Here is a 26003-nt window from a genome sequence, read left to right on the forward strand (position 1 = left end):
TCTCCCCATGATAGCATCAGAGGAGCTGGTCAACACTTCTTTCACCTTTAATTCCCTGAAAGGAGGAGGTCCCTGGGCCACAGGTCTTTTAGTCAGACTTTTCAGGCCCGAGTCGGACACCAGTCATGTAAGTTTTCCAAGCACAGAGGGTACAATTCAAAGCTCTCCAGGGGGCCCTTAAAGATAGATGATATGTTCATAAATGAGTGTGACTGTATGGAATCACATTGTATTTATGGATGCTGAAATTTGAATAAAAGTTAATTTTCACATCAGAAAATATTCTTTGATTCCCCACACCCCACTCCAACCATTTGAAAATGTATAAATCATTCTGAGCTCACAACACAAAACCAGGCCATGGGCTGGAGTTGACCTGCCTACTGTAGTTTCCTGACCCTGGGTCACGTGATAGTATTTGTACCCCTCTCCCAAAAAGCAAAATGAAGGATAACACAGCACATATTTGCTTGCACACAAAAATTGCTTTGTCAATCTGTTTACACAATCCCACTCTCCATAATTTGGCTTCTTTTGATATCCTCAAAGGTGGGGCTTGAGTGCTGTTTTTCAAAGATGGTGCTATTTTTCAGATTAGAATCAGTATTTTTAGATTCAAAGAGACCTTAAGAGGGTAGGGAGTGGAGGTGAAGGGTGATCTGTCAAGAGTACTGGATCAGTTTATTGTACATTTTATTTAAAAATCTATCTGGATTTGTCTTATTCACCTTGTTATTTTGAATCTGTCATACTGACACACCTCAGCTGAAACTCAGGCAGTGTACCATTCCAAAATCACGCAGCAGTAGCCATGGCTGCCACTCTCGTCACTGCTGTCTGGAATCCACGGGTAAGAGGACAAGAAAGATCAAGTGGGGCAAGTGATGGCACTTTCCATTTTCTACCATTTCCTTGCTTTAGATAGATGTAGCTGAAGATGTTGATTCAAAGTGACGAGGAAGAAGCAAAATTATTCTGCTTGCCTATCCTGGTGTATCTTTTCTTCTATCCCAGAAGTCTGTCCAGGGTGAGATTTGAGGGCACTTTGTCACCCTGTTGTTGATACAGTCATCCTTGGGAATGTTGGCTTTGGGGAATAATGTGACATCTTGCAAGTTTTGACATCATTCCCCAGGACAGACTCTGGGACTAGGATCAGTTGTCATCACTCTTTACAGGACCAAGATATATTTGTTCTATGTGGACTCATTTTTGTGTATTTTCAATAGCAGGTTGGTTTTAAGCACATTTAAGTAACAAACATATATCTACCCCTACGGAGGCCATTTTTGCCAAGTCGACTACTCCAACACCAAGCTTCTTTCTGCTCTATGTTTTTAACCTTGGTGGAGACCATGTCATTTACACTAAGGAAAGACAAGGCTCAACTTAAAAGGAAAATGATGGAGTCTGGATTTTTTTTACCCATCTCTTTTTCCTTCTGGAAGCATTACTGTGTTACAATAAAGCTGTAGTACATCTAATGGATATTAATGTGCTTCATATCACAATGATATGAAACAATATCTGGGCCACATTTTTATCTGAATGTTCATACTTTAGCATCACATAAGATCTGTCTTCTGACAAGTTCAAAGCACCGTAGAAACATTACTTCATTAATTTTTTCCACGTCTCAGAGAGTTAGGAGGGGACAGAAATAATTTTTCTTCCATTTTGCAGGTGATGAAGCTGAGGCCCAGAGAGGTTTTGACTGAAATAGGGGCACACAGCCAATGAACAAGAAGCTTTCAATATAACTTCATTTACCAGCCTATGCACCCTTTTGTTTTAAGTTATGATGGACGCTACTCAAAACACAACCATAGAATAACTTCACATAAACAAATGGACTTAATGAAAAATGTTTTTTTTTAAAAAATGTATCAACATTCCAAACCTGTGAAACAGTGGTGCTGTTTTTCAGATTAAAATCAGAGTTTTCAGGTTCAAAGAGAACTTAGAAATCAAAAACTTATTGCTCTTTTATTTTATGTTGGGAAAATGAGACCCAGAGGGAATAAAAGATGTTCTCATGTTGTCCAGCTAATTGGAGGCAAAGAGACCAGTTCTCCTGACATTTTGTGACCTTTCTACTAGATTCAGGATGGCAAATACACTTTCCCATTCTGTGCCTTAGCAGACATCAATAATCGATCACCCTATACTTTTCTGTAAAGCCCCATCAGGCAGTCATAATTAATTACTCAGAGTTGACACTAGAAATAAAACCTATTTGCCGTTCATGATATTAAAATGCTGAATACAATTTTTAAAGCTGCTGATTTTTGATGGGTACATAGTATATGCCAGACATGGTACCTGTAGTGTTTAATTGCAATCTCACAACATCTCAGTGAGGTTGGCACTATTACAGATTTGGAAACTAAAGTTAAGAGGGATTCTGTAACTTACTCAAGATCACATACCTAGTAGGTAGTAGATTAAAGATCTGAATCTAGGTCTTAAAAATTCACATATATACACACATACACATACATACACATACACATGTATATGTACACACACACGTATACACACACATACACATGAATTTCACTTAAACCTTCTCTATTTGCTTTGAATACTCTCTTTTGAATACAATTTTTAGATCATCTTCATCCTATTTTTTCCCCTTCACTTATCTTAACTTTGGATACGTGAGTTTCTTTTTCCTTGCTGAATTTAACAACGAGATGAGATGCTCCAAGTTCACTGAATTTGAAATTCAAAGCAATTCTCTATTTTGCAGTCTCCACTCAGTTGTGATTTGCTGTAGGTCAGAAATGGCCTCTTCCTGAAAGGCGAATTTGGTAGCACAAATAAACTATCTTTTGTGGGAGATTTGTTGTGTGGCCTTCTCCATACCCTACTCCCTCACCCCATCCATTTCCAAAATGCTTACACAACTTCCTCTGCTTCCCTATCCTCAAAGGAACATGAACAAACTCAGCCCTGCTGTGTATGGCATGTTAAATGGAGCTGGGGCCAGACCAAAACAAAGTATTCCAGCATTTTCTAACAATTCACCAACAAAAAGACTGAGAAGGATTTATAGCAATTTTCAGTTATATGTAAATATCACCAGGGTAGTTTAAGAGATGAGGCATGAATTCACCCTTTTGTTTTTATCTTGCTCTATCAAAAGGGAAAAATAAAAATAAAAACAAAGACCTAGGAGAAGTGAAAGTTACAATACCTAAAAGGATTTTTAGCTGTGTCTAAATTAGTTAACCGTCCACCCAAGTCTGCAGGGAAAATTTCAAAGAAGATCACAACAAAATGCCCTTTTCTGGACCCAGAAATAAATCCACAGTGATGATCTTTCTTCGGTAAATGTGGCCAGTTTCTGGTGACCCAGCTTGGCTCCTGGACCAGAACTTGGGAATTCCCATTAATGCCTCACAACATTAGCACATGGCATTAGGCCTGCTTACTAACAAAAGGACCCAGCTTTTAAACACCATGGGTCCCTCTCTGTTGCTTCTGTTTGAAGTTAAAGAAAATAAATGGCCCCAAATGATCCTCTTCTAAGAGTAAACTACATTTATCTTCCCGGTAAAGAGGTGAAAACAAACATCCTTAGTGTTTGCATATTGAGAGCCGAGATTCTAGTTTCTCTGGTGGAAGCCAAGCACTTGGTTTGTTTCTAGACTGTATTTAAACAGCTTCAGTTGCCTGGTTTTACCTGGTTTCTTAGCAAGATAAACTGACTCCAGGCCCCCAAGGGTGTTGACTGTAACAGCCTGCTTTGCCAATGTAAAACATAAGCTACTGCAAAGAGTTCGTCCTATCTGAAGGCTAGGGCGTCATCAGCAAACAGTTTATTCTGCACCTTGTTAATACTGAGAGGTATTTAATGTAAACTCTGAATTATTAAAACCCCATGTGGCTTTTAGAAACACAGCTGCACCTCCCGGTGTCTAATTGAAGTTCCCTTGTTTGGTCTCTAACAAAATCATGTAGCAGTAATGTGTTGGGAAGAAAAGGTAAATAGTTCTTGATTTCCTAATTTTTTTACAGCTGTGTTTGTAAACACGTGGTTGTTTGGTTTGGTAGGCGAATGCCATTTGAGATGCTTTGGTTCAATTATACGGCTGCCATCACTCAGGAAGCACTGAGTCCACGCAGACAAACTGCAAGGAAAATCTAATCAATATAGACAGCCAGTCTAAGTAATTGAACAGAAATACATATATACAGATATACATATAACCTATACAGATAACATATTAACACAGGGAAGAGAAAGAGAGAGACAGAGAAAGAGCGAAAGATTGAGATTCCTCCTGTGACCCTTTGACAATGTGGAAAGACTCCTCAGGGCATGTAGCACTGGGGGTAGATATTGTGTGGCGTTTCAACAGGCATAGATGAGAGAGAGGACATACATGCACCTGCAACTTGATTTTTAAAGAAAAGGTTTGGATGTCTGTGTGTAATTTATACACCTGTTTCTCTATCTGTGCCCTTCCTAGTTTTGTTCTGGCTTTTCTTTTGATACCCTAATATCCTTTCTACACTTTCATATTTTTCCCAAACTGTAATGATAGGAGTTCTGTCCTTGTAGGCAGGGATCATGTTTGTGTCCTCCATAACTCTGTACACAAGATCATTATGCCCTGGAGTATGATATGAGTTTAGTAAACATTTATTGAGTTAAAATTGTCTACAGTTTACTTCTCGTCCCTTCCTTTCTATCCGCACTCTAACTGCTGTCACCCATGGTTTGGACATAAGATGTGATCCACAAACATTCGATGAAAACATGGATGGAGCAACTTGGTGACAGTGATATCAGGAAACAGTGCCCACAGCTCTGTAAACATGACCACCTTGTTATATCAAGTAGTGTGTGAGATGTTTGGTTCTTGGAACAGAATTCTAATACCCAGGCGCAGGCTGAACCTTTGCTGTTTGTAATCTGATTGAGTAATCTCAACAACCCTATGAAGTCAGAACCATCCTCTTGGCATTATAGGTGACAAAAATAAGGGTATAAGAGGGGAAATTGCTTGCTCAAGTTCTCTAAGATCATACACAAGGGAGTCAGGAGTTGTACTTCTGCACATCTCACTTCAGGTCCAGAGTTCTTGTCTGTTCAACAATGAAGCCATTATTTCAAGATTCTATTTTATTCCATAGCAAACCAAGTACTAACTAAACCTCCCCTTAAGGAACCCCTGATCCCTATGTAGTATATAAGAAGAAGAGCAGAAGCAGAAGAAGGAAGAGTGTCTTAGTCCATTTGGGCTGTTATAACAAAAATGCTATAAACTTGGTTATTTACAAGCAATAGAAACTTATTGCTCACAGTTCTGGAGGCTGTGTGAAGTTCAAGATCAAAGTGCCAACAGATTTGGTGTCAGGTGAGGGCCTGTTCCTCATAAGCAGCACCTTCTGTGTGTGTCTTCTCATGGTGGAAGGGTAAAGGGCTCCCTCAAGTGCCTTTATAAGGGCACTAATCCCTTTCATGAGGGAGCAACCCTCACCACCTAATCAGCCTCCAAAGGCCTCAACTCTTAATATCATCATTTGGGAGTTATGTTTCAACATATGAGTTTTAGGGAGACACAGACATTCAGGCCATAGCAAAGGTACAAGGAAAGAGGGGGGATAGAGTATCCACCTCACTCAAGTGCCTGAGCTGGCTCACTTATGCATACATTTTTTCCAGACAGTTTTGTTCCCACATGAGTTGCTTCCATACACTCCCAGCTGCTTAGTGAATAAAATAGTGCAGAAAATTGAAGTTTATCAAGTGAAATCTAAGTGGGAGGGCAAAAGTGCTGGAGAATGTATTACAGAGTCATCTCCACGCAACAACCACAAGCAACACGTCCCCATTTGTGGATGTGTTGCGTGTGGTTTTTCCTGCCACTGTTGTGATTTCTGTGTGCATAACTGAGAGCTGTCCATAAAGTAGTTTGGATATCTGTCCCTGCCCAAATCTCATGTTGAATTGTAATCTCCATTGTTGGAGGTGGGGCCTGGTGGGAGGGGTTTGGGTCTTGGGGGTGGCTCCCTCATGGCTTGATGTTGTCCTACAGATAGTGAGTTCTCACAAGATCTGGTTGTAAAGTGTGGCTCCCTCCCACTTCCCCTACACTGTCTCTTTCTCCCTCTTGCTCCTGCTTTTGCCATGTGAAGTGCAAGCTCCTGCTTTGCCTTCTGCCATGAGTAAAATTTCCCCGAGGCTTCCCCAGAAGCAGAGCAGATGCTGGTGCGAAGCCTCCTGTACAACCTGTAGAACCGTGAGCCAATTAAATCTCTTTTCTTTATAAACTGTCTAGCCTCGGGTATTTCTTTATAGCAGTGCAAGAATGGCCTCATATACCTTCCTCCTCTCAGCTTCTGATAGGGCAGTGGTACTCCCAACAGCACTGTGAAAAACAAGGTTTGGCCTCAAGTGTCAGCCAGGTACACAGCTGTCTATGAAACTTTATTGTAGAGAAATCTTTGCTTCCTCCATCCGCTCTGAATGCCCATTTCTTGCAAGTTGGACCAACTTCTATCTTCCAGACAAGATTCAAATCCAATCGGCTAATACCTTAGTTATCACTGAACGCTTGACAGGGATTATCAGAACGCTGTCTATTATTCAGCTGAATAAAAGGCCTGGCTTATGACCAAGAAGGGCAAAGGAGGCATGGGAAAGTGCTACATCCCTGTCTGCACCAGGCTTTGCTGCAACAGCCTGCCTGTTATTAAAAGCTCCAACTTTTGAGGTTCCTGACTGGGGAGATGAGAATGTTAAAAATGAAGTAACTTTCATGAATTTAAGTTGGAAACATTTTATCAAGTTTTACATTTAGTAACTTTATAAGTGAAGGAACCAAAAATATGCCTCCAGCAAGAAAGTTTTGTTCCTTTAAATAAAGAAGCAAAAATAAAGCCCCAAATACATTGAACATAGGGGATAGCTATTAATTATCTTGTAAAGGTATACAGTAGCTCACATTCAGAAATAAAAAATATATTCTTTCTCTTTTGCCTCATCCTTAGTTTCACCTACCACAGGTGTGATCTGTGTCTATCCTTTTCCGTGTCCCTTTCATAGTGCGACTATTAAACTCGCTTCTTACAATCTGACCCCTTGCCAGGCAAAATCAATCCCTTGTATTTCTCTGCATCCCCAATGGCCCTGCTTATCATGCATTGAAAGGAAAGTCACTTTGAAAAAAGGCAATGAGATTCCTTGCACTGGGCCCAGTTCTTCTGTTACTATTAAATTAAACTGTTTATCCCATTACTGCCACTCAAATTTCTGTCTGGAGGCTGAAGGGGCTGCAAGTGTCAAGGGGAGAAATTGGATCCTAAGCCCCCACTCCCCCTGCTCCTACATTATGCATAGGACCAGGCGGCCCTGAGTGGGGAAGGACCAGACCATGGCAGAGTGGAGGGCCACAAGGTCATGTGGGTATCCCCAGACCACCAGGGCAAGGTCAGACAGTTTTGGACACTTACACTGGCCTGTTTCCAAGAGGCTAAATATTTTGAGAGGTGGAGGAGGGGGAAATGGGAGGGAAAGGAAGCAGTCCACTTTCAACCCATCCTTCACTCATTGTACTCCACTGCAGAGTGAACTTTCAAGAAAGCAAACTCGATCAGCCCTGCCTCTGCTTAAAACTTTCAAGGATCCTCTTGACTTTTGAAGAATCATAATGTGGCCACAGCCCACATCTCCGGTCTGGCCATTCCTGCAATTCCGAGGACTCACTGCGCTCTCTTTTATCTCCCTGTTTTGGCACAGGCAGTCCCCTCTGTCTTGGCCTCCCCTGACTTCTCAGCCTTGTTTGGTTAATTCCCATGCATCCCTCGTGTCTCAGCTTTGGTATTGCCTCCTCTGGGATACCTCCTCAGATCCCACCACCATCTTCCTATTCTGGGATATGCACTATGGTCTGTATCAGGAATTGGAAAATTTTCTCTAATGATCCAGATAGTAAATATTTTAGGTTTTGCATTGCAACTACTCAGTTCTGCCATTAAAGTACAAGAGCCTATTCAAATGAGTATATTCGTGTTTTGTTAGAACTTTATCTACAAAAACAAATGGTAAGCTGAATTTGGTCCATGGGCTATAGTGTGTCAATCCCTACTTTCTATTTTCGTAGTTTCTTAAGATTTAATCTATTAAGACCTTAACCAGAAAGCGTGAGCGTCTTGGGGACAAGGACTAAGTAAGTCATCTCTTCACTCCCAGATGACCAAGGCACACATGATGTCCGATGGCAGTTGAGTGCACACATGTGTGGATGAAGAAACTGGGAAGGGTTAGTCAATCAGTCAATCGATCTTCTATGACTACTTCCCTCTTTCACAAGCAGTCCTCTCTCTTAGTATTTTCTAAAATACTAAAATTGTCTTTGGATTTGGGGTAGAGAGGAAGGAAGTGGAGTAGTTAGCAAGAAGCTTGTCCTTTTGTGTTCTCTGAAGGGGAAACAAGGACACAGGAAATTTCTTCCTGTCAAATCTCCAGGCCCTGAATAACTGGCTCTTCAAAAGATTCCAGATTATACTTGGTAGGCCTTCCAGCTCCCAGATTGCTGGCAGGATCTGGTCAGCATCATTCCTTGGGCCTACACATCAGGGCTGTCAACAATCTGACCCCTCTAATATCTTGCTGAGGCATATTTTTGTCCATTGATCCTGTTGAATTTCCACCAAACCTAGGTAGCTCGTGGGCAAGCATTTCTGGCTGTTTCTTTACAGCAGTGATAACTAGCTATGGTATTTGGACAGGCCTGGGTATCTCCAGGGACCTTATGCGGAGTAAAGGATTCCCATCTGTCCCCCAGTAGCTCACAACCAAATGAATTTTAAAATGCTCTAATTCTATAGCAACCACCACTACCACTATCGTAACAGAAACCACCTCCTAAAGCTCTTTGGAGGGGTAGAAGGAAAGAGAAGAAAGAATGGCAAAAGGACGGTGAATTTTTGCTCTTTTTCCCTGCCCAGTTCACGTCCCCTTTTTTCTGGTGTAAGTACCTTTGTTTTCATATGGGAAATCACTCCTTTACTCCTTTCTCTCTTTCAGTTCATATGGTCTGTAGAAGATAAGACCTAGCACTGTGATCGAGGAGTAGGTGCATAATTCAGGTCTCGCCAGTCTATGTGTTCTATCTCCCTGGCTAGAGAGCCTATTTCAGAGGAATTGGCGTGTGGCCCACGTCAGGCTCATCAGAACAATTTTTAGTACTTTTGGTGGAACTACTGGGAAAACTTAGGTGAACTAAGGGGATACTATATAAGTTAAGAGTAACCAGCAGCCACTTAGTCAAAATAGGTGGATGCAGGGTTGAGAGACAAAGAAAATCAGAGTTCTAATGGAATCTGTGCCCCTGATCCAGCCTGACCTGAACCTTGACATCCCCCCTGAACTTTTCAGGATTGTGAGCCAATAGACTACCATCTTTGCTTCAGTTAGTTAGAGTCAGCTTTCCGGCACTTGTGACTAAAAGCATCTTTACTACTAGAAGGAGTGTTTATATACTCAAAGTACTTAAGACAGAATGCTCTAACTTACAAAAGCTTGGGATTCCCCATTCTAAGAATAGAATATTCTGCCATCAGGTTGGCTAGTACTTCATTTTGACGCCTCCTCCTGTGATAAGCAAACATGTAAGTAGTGACCCACTTTCTTGCATGGGACCTTTGTTAGAGCCAAAGATAGACTGGAGATAATTTGGGTCCATGAAATTAAATGCATTAGGAGCCAGATGCAGTGATGTGCACCTGTGATCCTAGCTACTTAGGAGGATGAGGTAGGAGGATCACTTGAGCCCAGGAGTTTAAGACCAGCCTGGGCAACATAGTAAGACCACATCTCAAAAAGAAAAATAAAAAATAAATGTGGCAGAAATGGCCTCCACTGATCAGTCATGGATATTTCCCTTTAGGGTCATTGGATAGTAAAGCTGGAAGAGACCTTAGACTATCTGGTCTGGCCTCCTCATTTGACAGAGGAGGAATCTTATACCCCTGGAGAGAATGTTTACTGAAGCTGCATATATACTTCAGTCGCCAAGCCAGCATTAGAATTTAGGTATCCAAACTCATCTCTTGATAAAAAGCCTGCAACTGTGTGCAGGCTTAGAGAGGTGCCATGGGAGGTGAAAAGGAAGCTGCATTTGGAGTTAGAAAAGGTATGCATGACCTTGGACAAGTCACTTGATCCTTTGAAGACCCAGTTCCTTATTGGGAAGATTAGGGATGGAATTAGCTCTTTGCATCTCACAGGGATGTTGTGATGAACAAGTGGTAAGTTATGGATAAAAGTGCTTTATAAACTCGAAAGTATGATTTTTGCATTCAGCCAACATGATTGGAGGTCTACTCTGTGCTTGATACACATATAAGGGTCAACAATGCATGAAGTCATGCTCATATGAAGCTTATATTTTAGCACAGGGAGACGGAATAGGCAAAACAGAAAAACGTTAAGTCAGGATGTGTTATGAAGAAAAATAAAGCAAAGAAAGAGGTACAAGGGATACAGATGTAACTAGGCTGGGCAGGGAAGTCTCACCGAGAAGATGACAGTGGAGCATCACCTACCTAAGGAAGGAGAGAGAACCAACTCTGCACATGGAAGAAGCTGCTTTGTAAAACATACCTTCCTTCTGTGAAGTCATAGTTTCTTAATGAATTCCAAACTCTTGTATCTACTTGGTCAAATAGCAGTAAGCTTTGCTCAAATATATGTCTGATTGTACTTACCAAAGTGGCAATAATAATAAGTAGAGGAGATAAAATAACAGGTAGAGGTTTGGAGCATGGGAGAGTATAAATTGGCATATTCTTTCTTGAGGGGAAATTTAGCAATAGATCATTTCTATTCTTCCACCCAGAATTTCTTCTTCTAGGCACTTGGACTAAGAAAATAACATAATTACATGTTACATGATTTTTTGTAAAAGTAATTACTTTAAAATGGCCCCGGAGAGTCCACAGTTCTTTCAAAAATGTGTGCAATGACTTGGCTACAAAAATATTCATTATCTCAGCATTATTTATAACAGTACAACATTTGAAACATCTTAAACATCCATCTCTTTGGAACTGGCAATCAAATATGGTATTTTCACCAGAAATTCCAGGAATGACTCAGTTTGGGCTGACTTGGCTTATGGACCCATCCCTAAACTAGTCTTTATGATCAGGAAAACAGAAATTACTGCTTGGTAAGAAGCAGTTCTATGCAGCCATTAGAAATGATATTGTAGACATTTGTTTGTATTTGTCTAAACATTATTCACTTAAAATGAGTGCATCTTGCCGTCTGTGCATTTTATGCTCAGTAAAGTTTATCAAAACAAAAAAAAGTGAAACTATAGGAGTATTTATGGATTTTATTATTTGTTCACTTATTTTAATAAATTATTCATTTAATTAATTCATTTAACCAACCTTCCTATGAATGAACACTTAGTTTTAACTCTTTTGCAAACCTCAAATGTTGTCATTAACTTTCCTTAATGTGACTCTTTTGACACATATGTAAATATTTCTCAATGACAGGATACCCAAAAATGAAATGCTAGGTCATAGGATATACGCATTATTAGCTTTGTTTCACATTCCTATATTTCATACATGCTACAGTTACATGTTGTATGACACATTTTTCAAAAAGTGACCATTTGATCAACAAAGTTTGTCCAAAACAAACAAAAAGGTGAAATGATAGAAGTACTTGTTTACATGAAAGATTTTTATTTGGGAAAAGCATAAATCACAAAATGGATGCACTATATTATCTAACGTATGTCACGTATAGGTTAAAGCAAAGTCTAGAAGGATATACTTCAAAATATTTAAAAATGTTCTGACTAGCGGGCTTACAGATGATTTTTATTGTCTTTTTTATTAAGTAATTTTTTACTGGAAACATTAAATCATGCTCCTGGTTTCAAAAACATCATAGTACAAATGAATACAAAACAACTCTAGCTCTTTCAAATAACCATTTTTTTAGTAGTTTCTCAGGTATTCCAATTTTTTCTATGCATATACAAGCACATATCTGGGCATCTGAGGCTTTCTTGATATAAATAAGCTGCTTGTGTACACAAATAGAAGCAAACTAAATACACTATTCTGTAACTTGATTCTTTTTCTTAATTCATCTTAACTATCAATCAATATCAGCACTTATAAATACATCTGGGTCATCTTCGAATGACTGCAAATTATTTCATTGTAGGGATGTCCTATAATTCATTTAACCAATCTTTTTATGAATGAACACTTAGTTTTAACTCTTGCAAATCTCACATGTCATCACTGTATTTCTTTAATATGCCTCTTTTGGCACACACATAAATATTTCTCAGTCATGGATACCCAAAAATTGAAATTGCTAGGCCATAGGATATATGGATTATTAGCTTTATTTCACATTCCTGTATTTCATATGTGCTACGGTTACATGTTATATGACACTTTAAAAAAAAAGTTACTTTAAAATGACATTGAAGAAACTAACACAGTTCTTTCAAAAATCCTCACTTAGCTAGACGATTTTTCCTTTGACCCTGCGAGAGAAGGGCCCATGTGCTGGACTTGTAGAACCCAGTGCCCAAAGGACACAGTCTTATTGGCTTGCCAGTTATTATTATTGGTTTGAGAGGATGACGGCTGGAATCTGAAAAAACAGCCTCAATATATAGTCCGTCTTATCATACCAAAAAATCTCAGGGCTCCTTACCAAGGATGTACACCCGTCTAATAAAGCAGCCAGGAAAGACAAGCTGTTGACTGGAGGAAATGGGAAGGTACTGCTATATCTTTGGCATCAAATTGCCCTGAGAGAGGCAAAATGGTCAAAAAACCGTAACACTTTCACAGCCTATTAAGAGTGGCATGACAGGCTTGGCGGAGGCTAAGAAAAGAAGAGATAAACTTGCCTGAAAATGAAAAAAATGGTTGGACTGAAATGCCGTAGACCTTCAGTTGTTCAGGCAGAACAGCTTAAAGTTATCGAATCTGATTGCCAAGCAATGTAAATGAGCCAGGGTTGAGGCAACACAAAAGTGACAGGCAGACAATTCTCATTGCAGCTGGGATCTTAGCAGAAATCTGTTAATTGTGTGTTCAGGGATAACATCAGAAAAGGGCATTAAAACAACTGTCTAAACAGGATGAAATGAAAGCATGTTTGGCATGTTCCCTCAAAAGACAGGAGGGCAAATGTTGGCAACTTTCTTCAAATGGCGAGAGGAGTTTGCTCAGAACAGCCAGACACGGGATTAAAATAACGTGATCCAACTAATTATTTTCCACTCCTCGGTATGCCTCTTAGGCCGATAATCTTTTTCAGCCTGTTTAAAAATATATTGTTTGCTTTGTGATTCCACCTCTAAAAATTGTTTGGTTTGCAGTGTGTTTACACTGATACCAGAAACTAATCTGAGAAGATTAAGTTACATGAGGAAATAACTCAGATATTAGATTAAATACACTGAGAGCAGTAGAGCGTTTTCAAAATAACAGATAGAATGAAAAGCTTCAGATATGTGTGGACATTTTCTGTGCTGCCCAATATAGGAGCCACTAGCTACATGTGGCTGTTTGTCAAGTAATTCAAATTAAATTAGAAATTTAGTTCCTCAGTCACACAACTCACATTACAAGTGCTCAACAGCTATATGTGGCTACTGGCTATTGAACAGTGCAGATACAGAACATTCTTCTCTTCATAGCAAGTCCTATTGGACAGCATTGGATCAGACTTTGGAAATAATTCTCGAAAACTCTTGTTTGGCCTGCTCAATTTCCACAGATTCCACCCATATTTTCTGAATACCACCACTAGTTGCCCCCATCTTATTTTCTTGCCTTGCACATCACCTGGTGAAAGAATATGAACAGCAATCACTTGACTAACTGGAAGCTCTTGGAGGGCAGAGAAGATGTCCCATCTACCATGCCTAACACAATGCATAGAACATAATCAGCTTTCACTGAACGTTTATTGAATGATTTACTGATCTAATAAGGAAGGAATAAAAAAGAGAGAAAGTATCTCATGTCAGAATTCCATTTATTATTCTAGACAAAGTATCATCTTAGTAAAGGATAGATATCAAACGATAAGTCAGAGTTTAAGCAAGGGTAACTGGACATTAGAGCCAGCATTGCTCTCAGACCCTAGTACAGCCTTTTTAATTATACTTCTATAGTCCAAAATATTTTCTATCTAAAAATTGGATTATTCTTTCTCCAAGGGAAATATCAACACAGAATGCCACTCTGAGCCTCCTTTAAAAAAAAAAATTCATTCTCCTATTTGATTTTGTGCTTAATCACCAGCCTTCCTCATTTCAGTTCACTTTCAGAAGATAATGTAATTTCCCCAAATTCCAGAACCTAGAGGGCCTACTTCATAGTACCATGTATGGAACACTGAATTTTATCAGCAAATGCTGTCTGAAGCATCTCATTGAACAGGTTGCATTTACAATGATGTTCTATCAACAGATAATCCCATGCATGATCTGTGGGCTGTCCTTCCAGAAAAGAAGCTGGTGGCTCTGGAAAGAACACAAGCCTTTCACTCTCCAGATATGGGTTTGAATTTTGGCTGTCACTACCACCTGTGCAAGTTATTTAACTTCTACATGTCTCAGTTTCTTCTTTCATGCCACTTACTTTGGAGTAATTTTGTTAAAATTCAAAATAATGCCAGCAGTGCACTGCCATCTTCAAAAGTGACTGACCCATAGTAGGCCCTTAATAAATGATAGCTGCTCTTACAATTATGATTGGTAAATAACTTGGATCAAAGAGCATGGTTTTCCTCAAATGAACATCTTTTTTTGAACCTTGTCCCTGGATTTAAAATTCCAACTCCCTTTTGAATTCTTCCATCACCTACAAATGAATAACCAACTAACTTCAGTTTATCTCTTACTTGCTGTTTCACCTTAGGTTGCATAACAGGGTGTGATGGGCAAAATTCTAAGATGGCCTCATGATGTTCGCCCCTTGGTGTTATTCCTGTGGTTACATGGTAAAAGAATTTTGCAGATGTCATTGAGGTTCCTAATCAGTTGACTTTGAAATAGGGAGATTGTCTGGGTTGGCCTAATTCAATCACATAAATTCCTTCAAAGCAGAGAGTTTTCTCCAGCTGGTTGCAGAAGTTAGAGAGATTCACAGTGTGAGAAGAATTTGATGCAAGAGAGATACCCCATTGCCTGCTCTGAAGTTGCAGGAGGTCTTGTGGGGAGGATCTGAGAGCGGCCCCCAGGATCTGAGAGGAAATCAGCAGCAGGCAACCAGCAAGAAAAAGGTGACCTCTATCTCACAGCTGCAAGGAACCGGATTCTGCAAAATCAGAATGAGCTTGGAAGTGGATTCTTCCCAGAGCCTCCAGGTAAAACTCCAGTCAGGCTGGCACCTTGATTCCAGCCCTGTGAGACCCTGGGTGCAGAACCTCTCTAGGTAGCCACCAAGACTTCTGACTTACAAGACTGTGAGCTAACAAATGAGTGTTATTTTGAGATGCTAAATTTGTAACATTTTCTTTCAAAACAATAGCACGCTAATACACAGGAGGTGGAGGTGGGATGTAGAGAGAAAGAATTTGGAGTGAAAGAAGACTGGGGCAAGCTTAGAAGAGAGCAAAGAGAGAATGGCAGAGATTGAGACAAGGTAAAAGTAAACGAAAATGGAGCTGGGCTGGGCGTGGTGGCTCACGCCTGTAATCCCAGCACTTTGGGAGGCTGAGACAGGAGGATCATTTGAGGCCAGGGGCTTGAGACAAGCCTGGGCAACATAGTGAGACTCCTGTCTTTATAAACAAAAAAAATTAACCAGGTGTGGTGGTATGTGCCTGTAGTCCCAACTACTCAGGAGGCTAAAGTTGGAGGATCTCTTGGGCCCAGGAATTAGAGGCTGCAGTGAGCTCTATGATCATACCACTGCACTCCAGTCCTGGCAACAGAGTGAGACCATGTCTTTTAAAAAGTAAAAAATAATAAATACATAAAAATAAATCAATGAAGCTTTAAAACATCACCTTTCATAGTAGTGTAAGATTGTGCAATGTGCAAAAATCACTAGCATTCCTATACACCAAGAGTCAAGCCGAGAGCCAAATTAGGAACAAATTCCCATTCACAATTGCCACAAAAAGAATAAAATACCTAGGAATACAGCTAATAGGGAGGAGGAAGAGCCCTACAAGGGAGAACTACAAACCACTGCTCAAAGAAATCCTGTTAAACTACCATTGATATTCTTCACAGAACTAGAAAAAACTGTTTTAAAATTCATACGGAACCAATAAAGAGCCCAAATAGCCAAGGCAATCCTAACCAAAAAGAACAAAGCTGGAAGCATCACGCTACCTGACTTCAAACTGTACTACAGGGCTACAGTAACCAAAACAGCATGGTACTGGTACAAAAACAAACATGTGGACTAATGGAAAAGAATAGAGAACCCAGAAATAAGACCATACACCTATAACTATCTAATCTTTGAGAAACCTGACAAAAACAAGCAATGGGGAAATGATTCTCTGTTCAATAAATAGTGCTAACTGGCTAGCTACATGAAGAGGATTGAAACTGGAACCCTTCCTTCCACCATATAAAAAAATTAACTCCAGGCTGGGCGCGGTGGCTCACGCTTGTAATCCCAGCACTTTGGGAGGCCGAGGTGGGCAGATCAGGAGGTCCGGAGATCAAGACCATCCTGGCTAACATGGTGAAACCCCGTCTCTACTAAAAATACAAAAAATTAGCCGGGCATGGTGGCTATAGTCCCAGGTACTTGGGAGGCTGAAGCAGGAGAATGGCATGAACCCATGAGGCGGAGCTTGCAGTGAGCCAAGATCACATTACTGCACTCCAGCATGGGCGACAGGGCGAGACACCGTATCAAAAAAAAAAAAAAAAAAATTAACTCCAGATAGATTAAAGACTTAAATGTAAAATCCAAAACTATAAAAACCCTGGAAGACAACCTAGGCAATACCATTCAGAACACAGGCACAGGCAAAGATTTCATGATGAGGATGCCAAAAGCAATTGTAACAAAAGTGAAAACCGACAAATGGGATCTAATTAAACTAAAGACCTTCTGCACAGCAGAAGAAACTATCAGCAGAGTAAACAGACAACCCACAGAATGGGAGAAAACTTTTGGAAACTATGTATCCGACAAAGCTCTAATATCTAGCATCTATAAGGAACTTAAACAAATTTATAAGAAAAAAACAACCTCATAAAAAAGTGGGCAAAGGACATGAAAAGACGCTTCTCAAAATAAGATATATATGTGGCCAACAATCATATGAAAAAAAGCTCAACATCAGTGATCATTAGAGAAACGCAAATCAAAACCACAATGAGATACTATCTCACGGCAGTCAGGATGGCTATTATTAAAAACTCAGAAAATAACAGATGCTGGTGAGGTTGTGGAGAAAAAGGAAAGCTTATACACTTTTGGTGTGAGTGTAAATTTGTTCAGCCATTGTGGAAGACAGTGTAGTGATTCCTCAAAGACCTAAAGACAGAAATACCATTCGACTCAGCAATCCTGTTACTGGGTATAAACCCAAAGGAATATAAATCATGCTATGATGAAGACATATGCATGTGTTATGTTCACTGTAGTACTATTAACAATAGCAAAGACATAGAGTCAACTTAAATGCCCATCAATGATAGACTGGATAAATAAAAGGTGGTACATATACACCATGGAATACTATGCAGCCATAAAGAAGAATGGGCTCATGTCCTTTGCAGGGACATGGGTGGAGCTGGAGGCCATTATCCTCAGCAAACTAACACAAGAAGAGAAAACCAAATATCACATGTTCTCCCTTATAAGTGGGTGCTAAATGATGAGAACACACGGACACAGAGGGGAACAACAGACACTGAGGCCTTTTGGAGGATGGAGAGTGAGAGGAGGGAGAGGATTAGGAAAAATAACCAATGGGTACTAGGCTTAACACCTGGGTGATGAAATAATCTGTACAACAAACCCCCAGGGCATAAGTTTACCTATGTAGTAAACTTGCACTTGTACCCCTGAACTTAAAATGAAACTTAAAAAAAAAAGTTACTTGGGAAAAGTTAGTCCTCAAATAGTCGAGTTACAGTTATAAAAATAAACATGATATGTAAGATCAGATAGTTATAGATATGCAGCATTATTTCTGAGGATTCTGTTCTGTTCCATTGGTCTATATCTCTGTTTTGGTACCAGTACCATGCTGTTTTGGTTACTGTAGCCTCACTCATAGGTGGGAATTCAACAATGAGAACACATGGACACAGGAAGGGGAACATCACACACTGGGGACTGTTGTGGGGTGGGGGGAGTGGGGAGGGATAGCATTAGGAGATATACCTAATGCTAAATGACGAGTTAATGGGTGCAGCACACCAACATGGCACATGTATACATATGTAACAAACCTGCACGTTGTGCACATGTACCCTAAAACTTAAAGTATAATAATAATAAAATTAAAAAAATAAAAATAAAAATGAATTACATATTCCCAAAAAATAAAAATAAAAATCAATGAGGGATTGTGAAAGTGCAGAGACGCAAACCTTGGATTTGCCTAGAGACAGAAAAGTAATTTTCCTTATTTCATAACAGAGGGAAGATGATGTGAAGACAGCAGAGAGAACACCACATGAACTTGAAGACAGCCCTCTGCAAGTCAAGGAAAGAGGCCTGGAACAGAACCTTCTCTTACAGCCCTCGGAGGAACCAACCCCGCTGATGTGTTGATCTCAGACTTTGAGTCTCCAGAACTACGAGATCATGAATGCTGTTGTTTAAGCCACACAGTCTGTGAAGGTTTTCTTTTATGGTATCCCTAGGAAATTAACATAAAAATCTGTTTCAGTTTTCTAGGGCTGCCATAATGAAGTACCACAGGTGCCTTAAACATTAGAAATTTCTGTCTTTGTCCTGGATGCCGGAAGTCTGGGATCAAGGTGCCAGCAGGGCTGGTTCCTTCTAAGGGCTGTGAGAAAGGATCTATTCTAGACCTTTCTCTTGGCTCATAGATGGCTATCTTCTCCCTGTGACTCTTCACACTATCTTCCCTCTGTGCTGGTCTCTATGCCCAAATTTCCTGTTTTTACAAGGACACCAGTCATACATACTGAATTAGGGTCTACCCCAACGACCTCATTTGAACGTGACTACCTTTGTAAAGACCTATCTCCAAATAAGGTCATATTCTGAGATACTAGGGGTTAGGACTTCAACATATGAGGTAATGTGAATTTTCAGGGTAATATATTTAAAATATATTAAAATAATTGCGGCTATAAAAGAAGTTTGTGCTAAGCAGAACCTCATGTTAAGATGGCATGACCTGAAGCCCATCTCAATACTGCTAACTCTGTGACCTTGGGCAAGTCACATCACCTCTCTGTACCTATTTCCTCATCATTAAAATGTTATCTTTTCTAAAACTCATCTATGTTATTGTATTTTATCATATTCTGTCATGCTGTGCTTATTAAGGTACTCAGCGTTATGCAGAACCACAGTGTGAAATGAGACCATTTAATTCAGCAGTCACTTAATGCATACCTTCTATAATCCAAGCACCATGCTAGGTGATGAGGACACAGAAATGGGCCTAGAACAGCATTTGACATAAACAAGCTCTCAATCTGGGATGAGTACAGTGGGTCATGCCTATAATCCCAGCACTTTGGGACGCCAGGGCAGGAGGATCACTTGAGTCCAGGAGTTCAAGACCAGCCTGGGTGATATCATGAGACCCTATCTCTAAAAAAAATTTAAAAATGAGCCTAGAGAGAGAGAGACCTTGTCCCAAAACAATAACAACAATGAAAACAAAAACAAAAGAAGGTGGACTCTAGGTGTCAGATTTTTAAATTGGCAAATGAAAGAAAGTTAGCACATTAATTGGGAGAACTGGGTATATAATAACTCCTTTTCACTCTAAAGTCAGTGCACAAATTTGGAAGGATTCTAAATCTTCTAAGATCAGAAGAATGAGCACTGTGAAAGTGGTGTTACTGAGCAAATTGTGTTCACTGCCCAATGTGCACAGAAGCCAAAACTGTGGCACCAGCTTTTGAGAAAAGAAAGGGTGTATTGCAAAGCTAACTGCCAAGGAGACAGGAAGCACAGCTCAAATATATCCCCCACAATGTTTTAAGGAGTTGGAGGACAAGAGAAAGGACTTAGAAATGTTGGCTTGGCACGGTCTTCAAACTTGGAGGGCTTCAAATTTGATCATCTGCAGTAAGGTATGTTGAGGCAGATTTTAGCCCTGGGTCTTCTGGGCCAATGGACCCCTCACTTTTGAAAGAGTTCCAGAGTTCAGGTGCCAGTTATGTTGTTTCTGAGGTCTTCTTGGTTCCATGAGGAGAATGGGAAAAGGTCTTCTTGGTTCCAGGAGGAGAGTCCTCAGTTCTGGGTATTGTTAGAGGCCAAAGCTTTTCCTATTGCATGTGCCCTGGCTACATGACTTACAGGCTTGGCTCTTATACCTGCAAGGTACCTTAACATTCTGTTATCAACAGAGTAGGGCCAGTTTGGGCTGGTCCTGCAGTTACAGGGTCACAGTTGGAAGGGAACGAAAATATATTCCTGAAGGATTATACATCAGATAGTTTGCGTCCATCCTTTTCTAATACTCATAATTATTCCAGGCAGAATTTGTCTAAGAAGAGCCAAACCCAACAGCTAAAGTCAAGGGAGAGAAATCAATTTCTACAGCAGTGGTATTTTGGGAAATTTCTGCTGATTTTATTTTTACCTTATATCTAAGCATAGTAGAACCACTGAAAAAAATTATATTTTTAAAGGCACCATCCATGAGCATAAAAGCTACGTGCAACCTAAATGCATATAAACACCAACTGCAGCTTTACCGTCTATGAGTCAAAGTTTAATGGCCAATCTTAAGCAAACAGGAGCAGAGTAACCGTTGGAAAAGATCAAGATTGGATTTAGAGCTGGAAGGGCTGAAATCTGCCCTAGACATTTCTAATGACTGTTGCACAGAAGATAAGTGATCTGTGTCTTAGTTACAGACTTGAAGGTAAATTGGACGCATTAAAGGATAATTTGGGAAGCAACAGTGATGATGATAATGCTAATGAGGCAATAATAGCATTCTACTCTGACCTTGGCTGGGTTACGGTTCCAGCCAGCTTCCTGCAAGCCCAACCAGTTAGCTTGCACTAGCTTTCAACTGCTAATCCTCATAGCGTCTACGCTGATCCCCAGAGGAGCTGAGGGGCAACCTCCTACCTCTGAAATGAGTAAATAAACATGACAGTGAGACCTTCAATGAATGCCCACCCATGGTTATTGTGAAGGTTTTGGGCCCATCTGTTCAGGAGAGATTTAAGGGGCCTTTGCCATTTACTGAAAATCCATGTTGAACAGGAAGACTTATTGGAGCCAGTGATTCTAAAACAATAAATACAAAGGACACGGAGTCAAGTCCAAACCCACACAAAACCGCCTGGCAGGTTGCAGAGCAAATCTAAACACACAACCTTCTCCAGGAGCAAACTAGAAAAAAACCACCATGCTCTTGTCTTTCCATCCCAACTATTTATAAACACTCTTTTAGCCAAGCTTCAGTTTTAGCTAACTTTCATGCAGGATTTCTACATTTGTCTGGAATTAAAAACAAAAGATTACCTTTATCAATGCATTCAGACAAACCTAGGGTTGTTTTCTTCCCTTTTTTTTTTTTCACCCAGTAACAAACCTGGGGTCAGAAGTTTGGAAACAAATGGAGGGGCAGTCATTTTGTGGACTAGAAATATGGTGCAATAATGGATTTCTCTGATAAGGAGAAAAATACAACACTCACTCCTTATCATCTTCTTTCTCCATTCCTGATCTTCTTCATTTTTCCCCTTGTAAGACTTTTTATTTTTGGTTGCATTTTCAAACAGATAACTGCTTACTGTCATAGGCTATTTATCCTCAGTGAAAGGTTGAAAAAGGTACAAAACACACCCTGCAACTGTACTTGCCAATAATTTCTGGATCTGTTTGGGGCTGACCTCATCCTTATCCTCCCTCCAGCACCCATCAAAATAATGGATGGTATAACTTCTCACTAGCGATGGCGGTATGAATAGTAACATGCTGTGGTAGGGATTTTTTGCTTTTCTCTGATTAATAGGTATTCAGGAACCGTAGTCCTTTCACTGTTTTCTTTAGATTAGGGGGAAAGTTGGGTGCATAGGGTTGGAGTCTGAGGGAGAAAGGGGAGCTTTTTGGATCGTGATGGAAGGAGTTGCTGTAGTTTACTTTCCTCTTGCAATTTCATCTGATAGACAGTACAACTGGGCTATGGAGAACATGGACTTGAGATCAAACTGACCTGTGTTGAGTTCTTGCTCAGCAAAGAGCCACGTAACCTCTTCTCAGTCTCAGTTTCCTCTCTGGGAGGTAGGCAATTAGTCCCTACTGCACAGGAATGGTGAGAGGTCTAAATGCCATAATGCCAGAAAGCCATTAGCAAAGTGCTTGCTGCCTATACACCTCCGTGCCCTTCAGAATCCCCTGGAAGCCTGGTCATTTCCTAAAGTGAGCTCTTCAGTCCAGCTGTGGTTAACTAGATGCTGAAAGGGGGGCAAAGAAGAGCTGCCAATTGCTGAAGGAAGGAGAGGTCATTTTTAGGTTTTAATAGAGGGAACAATTAAGAGAAAACTTGGGTGCTGATATGGTTTGGCTGTGTTCCCACCCAAATCTTACCTTGAATTGTAATAATCCCCACGTGTCAAGGGTGGGGCCAGGTGGAGATAATTGAATCATGGAGGTGGTTTTCCCCATACTGTTCCCATGGTAGTGAATAAGTCCCATGAGATCTGATGGTTTTACAAACGGGGTTTCCCCTGCACACGCTCTCTTACCTGCTGCCGTGTAAGACATGACTTTGCTCCTCATTTGCCTTCCACCGTGATTGTGAGGCCTCCCCAGCCATGTGGAACTGTGAGTCAATTAAACCTCTTTCCTTATAAATTACCCAGTCTTGGGTATGTCTTTATTCACAGCGTGAGAACAGACTAATACAGGTGCATAGGCACTAAACGTGATAATGGAATTACTTTCCTGGATTGAACTGAAAGTGATGTCACCCTTAAATAATGAGATTTGGAAAATATAATTAGTATAGAGTTTATTTCAGCCCATAATGGAAGATGACCATCCCAGAGCATAGACTCAAGTTGCCTTGAATATACTCTGATTAGCAACAGTTATAAGTGGCTTTTTAAGGAAAAAGTGAAGAGGCAGTTCCTAAGATGTTTACCAAGAATTTACATTAAAATAACATAAGCTTTTGATTGGGTATATACATTGTTCTCTGCATCACAAATTCCAGAAACAAGAAGATAATGGATAAGGCTGCTATTCAATAGGAACAAAATGCCTATAAACAATTGCTCCGGGACATGTGTGTGGGAGAGGGTCATGAATGAAGTCCCATGTTCATGTTTCTCTGAGAATGATAAATTTTACATAGCTCACATAACTCAGACTCCTCTGAGCTATTTTTCTTTTCTCAATGTTTACAAATTTGTGGTCAGATTTTCAAAAATAAGCATGATAAAACTGTGGACAAATTCTATTCTCATCCTCAAATTGTCAAACAGAATCATTATAGCTCAGTAGTTCTCAAAGTTCAGTCCTTGCAGCAGCAGCACCGAGGGGCTTGTCAGAAATACGAATTCCTAAGCCTGACCCCTGACCTAATGAATCAGAAGTTATGCACGTGGAACCCCAAAATCTGTGTGTTAACAAACCCTCCAGGTAACTGCGATGAACCTTAGAGAAACACCTACCTTTGCTTTTCCTCTTTCACTAAATTCCTAACTTAAGAAAAAATCCTCACTTTTCTAATCTGACAGCTGGTAGAGTAAGGCTGAGCCATCCTTGAAAGAAAGTTTTTAGAATAGGTGTAAGCAAGCAGAGTTTTATGTCTGTGTGCCAGAAGTGATTGGTTTTTCTGAGGAGCAATTAAATCTAAATAATCAGACTTCTTCTGAAAGGCTTTCTACATATGGGTGCTAAATGCAGTTCAACCAACTTAATAGTGTGTTTATTCACTCTATGTTATGCTTTGTTTATTAGAGATTAGCACTAGGAATTAGTAGAGAGTAGGCTTTTAATCCATGAAAACACTGTCACCAAAAGTAAAAGATGCAGAAGTGCAAAGTGTTAATTTCCCAATGGGTACTAGCCATAGAGTCAGATTTGCACCATGCCTAGCTCTAGGGATGAGCCCCAACGAACTAAATGTAGGGTAATCCTCTCTCCCTTACCATAGTGATTGGCCAGGGAACCCAGTGTGGCCAATTAAGACAGGTATTCCTGTAGCCACCAGATCAGAGTAGTCCAGGGTGGAGGTGGGGGTGGGGGTAGGGGAATATTGCTAGAATTAGGACACCGAACCTCCATGTTAACAGTGTGTGGAGGTGGGGAGCTGTCTAGCCCCCAGGCGGGATGGCTACCTGCTGACAAAGTTGACATGGCATCCTAAATGTCAGTTGCTAGCTATTAATATCCTTCCTCTCCTCACCTACCCAATTCTTGTAGAGAATAAGATGTCTATAGGAGCTTATGAGCAGGGCAGCCTATGGGGGAAAAAAAAATAACTTGCCACAGAGACTACAGAGAAAGAAATACTCAAGAATTTCCAAGAAAAAAGAATCAGAGGAAAAATGATTGGAAAAAATGTCTACTGACCTGGTTGGTAGTACAAATTCTAACAATAAAAAACCTTGAGATAGTAATTCAAACGTAACTCTCCCACCTTACCCATGGGAGGGATGGGAGTGGCCAGCTCTCAGGAAGAGGTGAAGCTCTTGAGGTGAAATCCGAATAATAATGCAGAATAGAAGGAAAGACCCTCCTAGCAGGCAGAGATCCTGAAGCAAATGAAAACATGCTAAGTTAACGACTGGAGCATCACAAAAAAGCCAGAGGGACAAGAACAGAGAGAGTGACAAGCATGGTACAGGACACTTGGCACATAGATGTGAAAAATGATTATGGAATTGATCTCCCCTATTGAAGTGATAACTGTTCAAGAGATGGTCAAGGGCTAGGTCACACAGGCCTAGGCCATGTTTTGGTCTTTATCCTAAGAGCAACAAGAAACTACAAATTGAAGGGTAGGTGTAGTATTATGATCAGTTTTGGAGGCGGACAAGTCAAATGCCTAGTTCTCATCACTCATCCACAGACTGCTGGAAATGGTGTGAAGACTTTACGACATCTCACACTCTTAGCAAGAGTCCAAAGGGTTTCTGCAATGGCTATGATGATTCTTCAGGTTGACTACACATTTGAGGAAAATAGAGACAAGTTAGCTTCCAGGTACAGGAAGCCCCAAACAGATAACCACCCCAAAATTTGATACTAGTCCTCCTTGGCACCAGAGCCTGCCATAGCAATGAGTTGCTCCCCATCTGATGAAAAAGACATTCCGAACTGAAATTTTCCTGTTGGGATTCTAGTCCACAGACCTGCAGCTAGCTCACCAAACCAACGTTGTGTCATCTGACAATACCGAAGTAATTTACTACCTCCAATAACTATTTTCCTGCATTTTTGTTTTTCTTTGCATATTCATGTTTCTGAAACTAACGTGGCACTTAGAATCATTATACACATTTAATGAAAGATTTTCCTTTACCTGATGTTAAGGAAAGGATGTCTTATAATTCATGATATCTTAAGGAAATGCCACAGAGTTAATGATGTTGATTGTTTAACTCTCTCTTCTCATTTTAATCATGTATTATATTGCACATTTTTCTCACTGATCTGCCTCTTTAGTTCTTTTCTCTTCCAGTGAGCAGTGAGCTCCTTTAAGGACAGAAACTGTGTTATTCACTTTGGTGTATTTCCTATTCCCTCCAACAAATAGTACCGACTGCGATCTGACACATAGTAGGTGTCAAATATTTTTTGAGTAAATGGGTGAACCAATAAGTGAT

General features: G+C 40.3%; 1 protein-coding gene across 2 annotated transcripts in view; it reads right to left on the bottom strand.

The window, feature by feature from the left end:
• LOC129471017 (uncharacterized) overlaps positions 1–26003 on the bottom strand; it is a 344636-nt gene that overhangs the window by 258246 nt on the left and 60387 nt on the right. The window lies entirely within an intron of this gene.

The sequence above is a fragment of the Symphalangus syndactylus genome, chromosome 21, assembly GCF_028878055.3.
Source record: "Symphalangus syndactylus isolate Jambi chromosome 21, NHGRI_mSymSyn1-v2.1_pri, whole genome shotgun sequence".
In the NCBI taxonomy this organism is placed as follows: Eukaryota; Metazoa; Chordata; class Mammalia; order Primates; family Hylobatidae; genus Symphalangus; species Symphalangus syndactylus.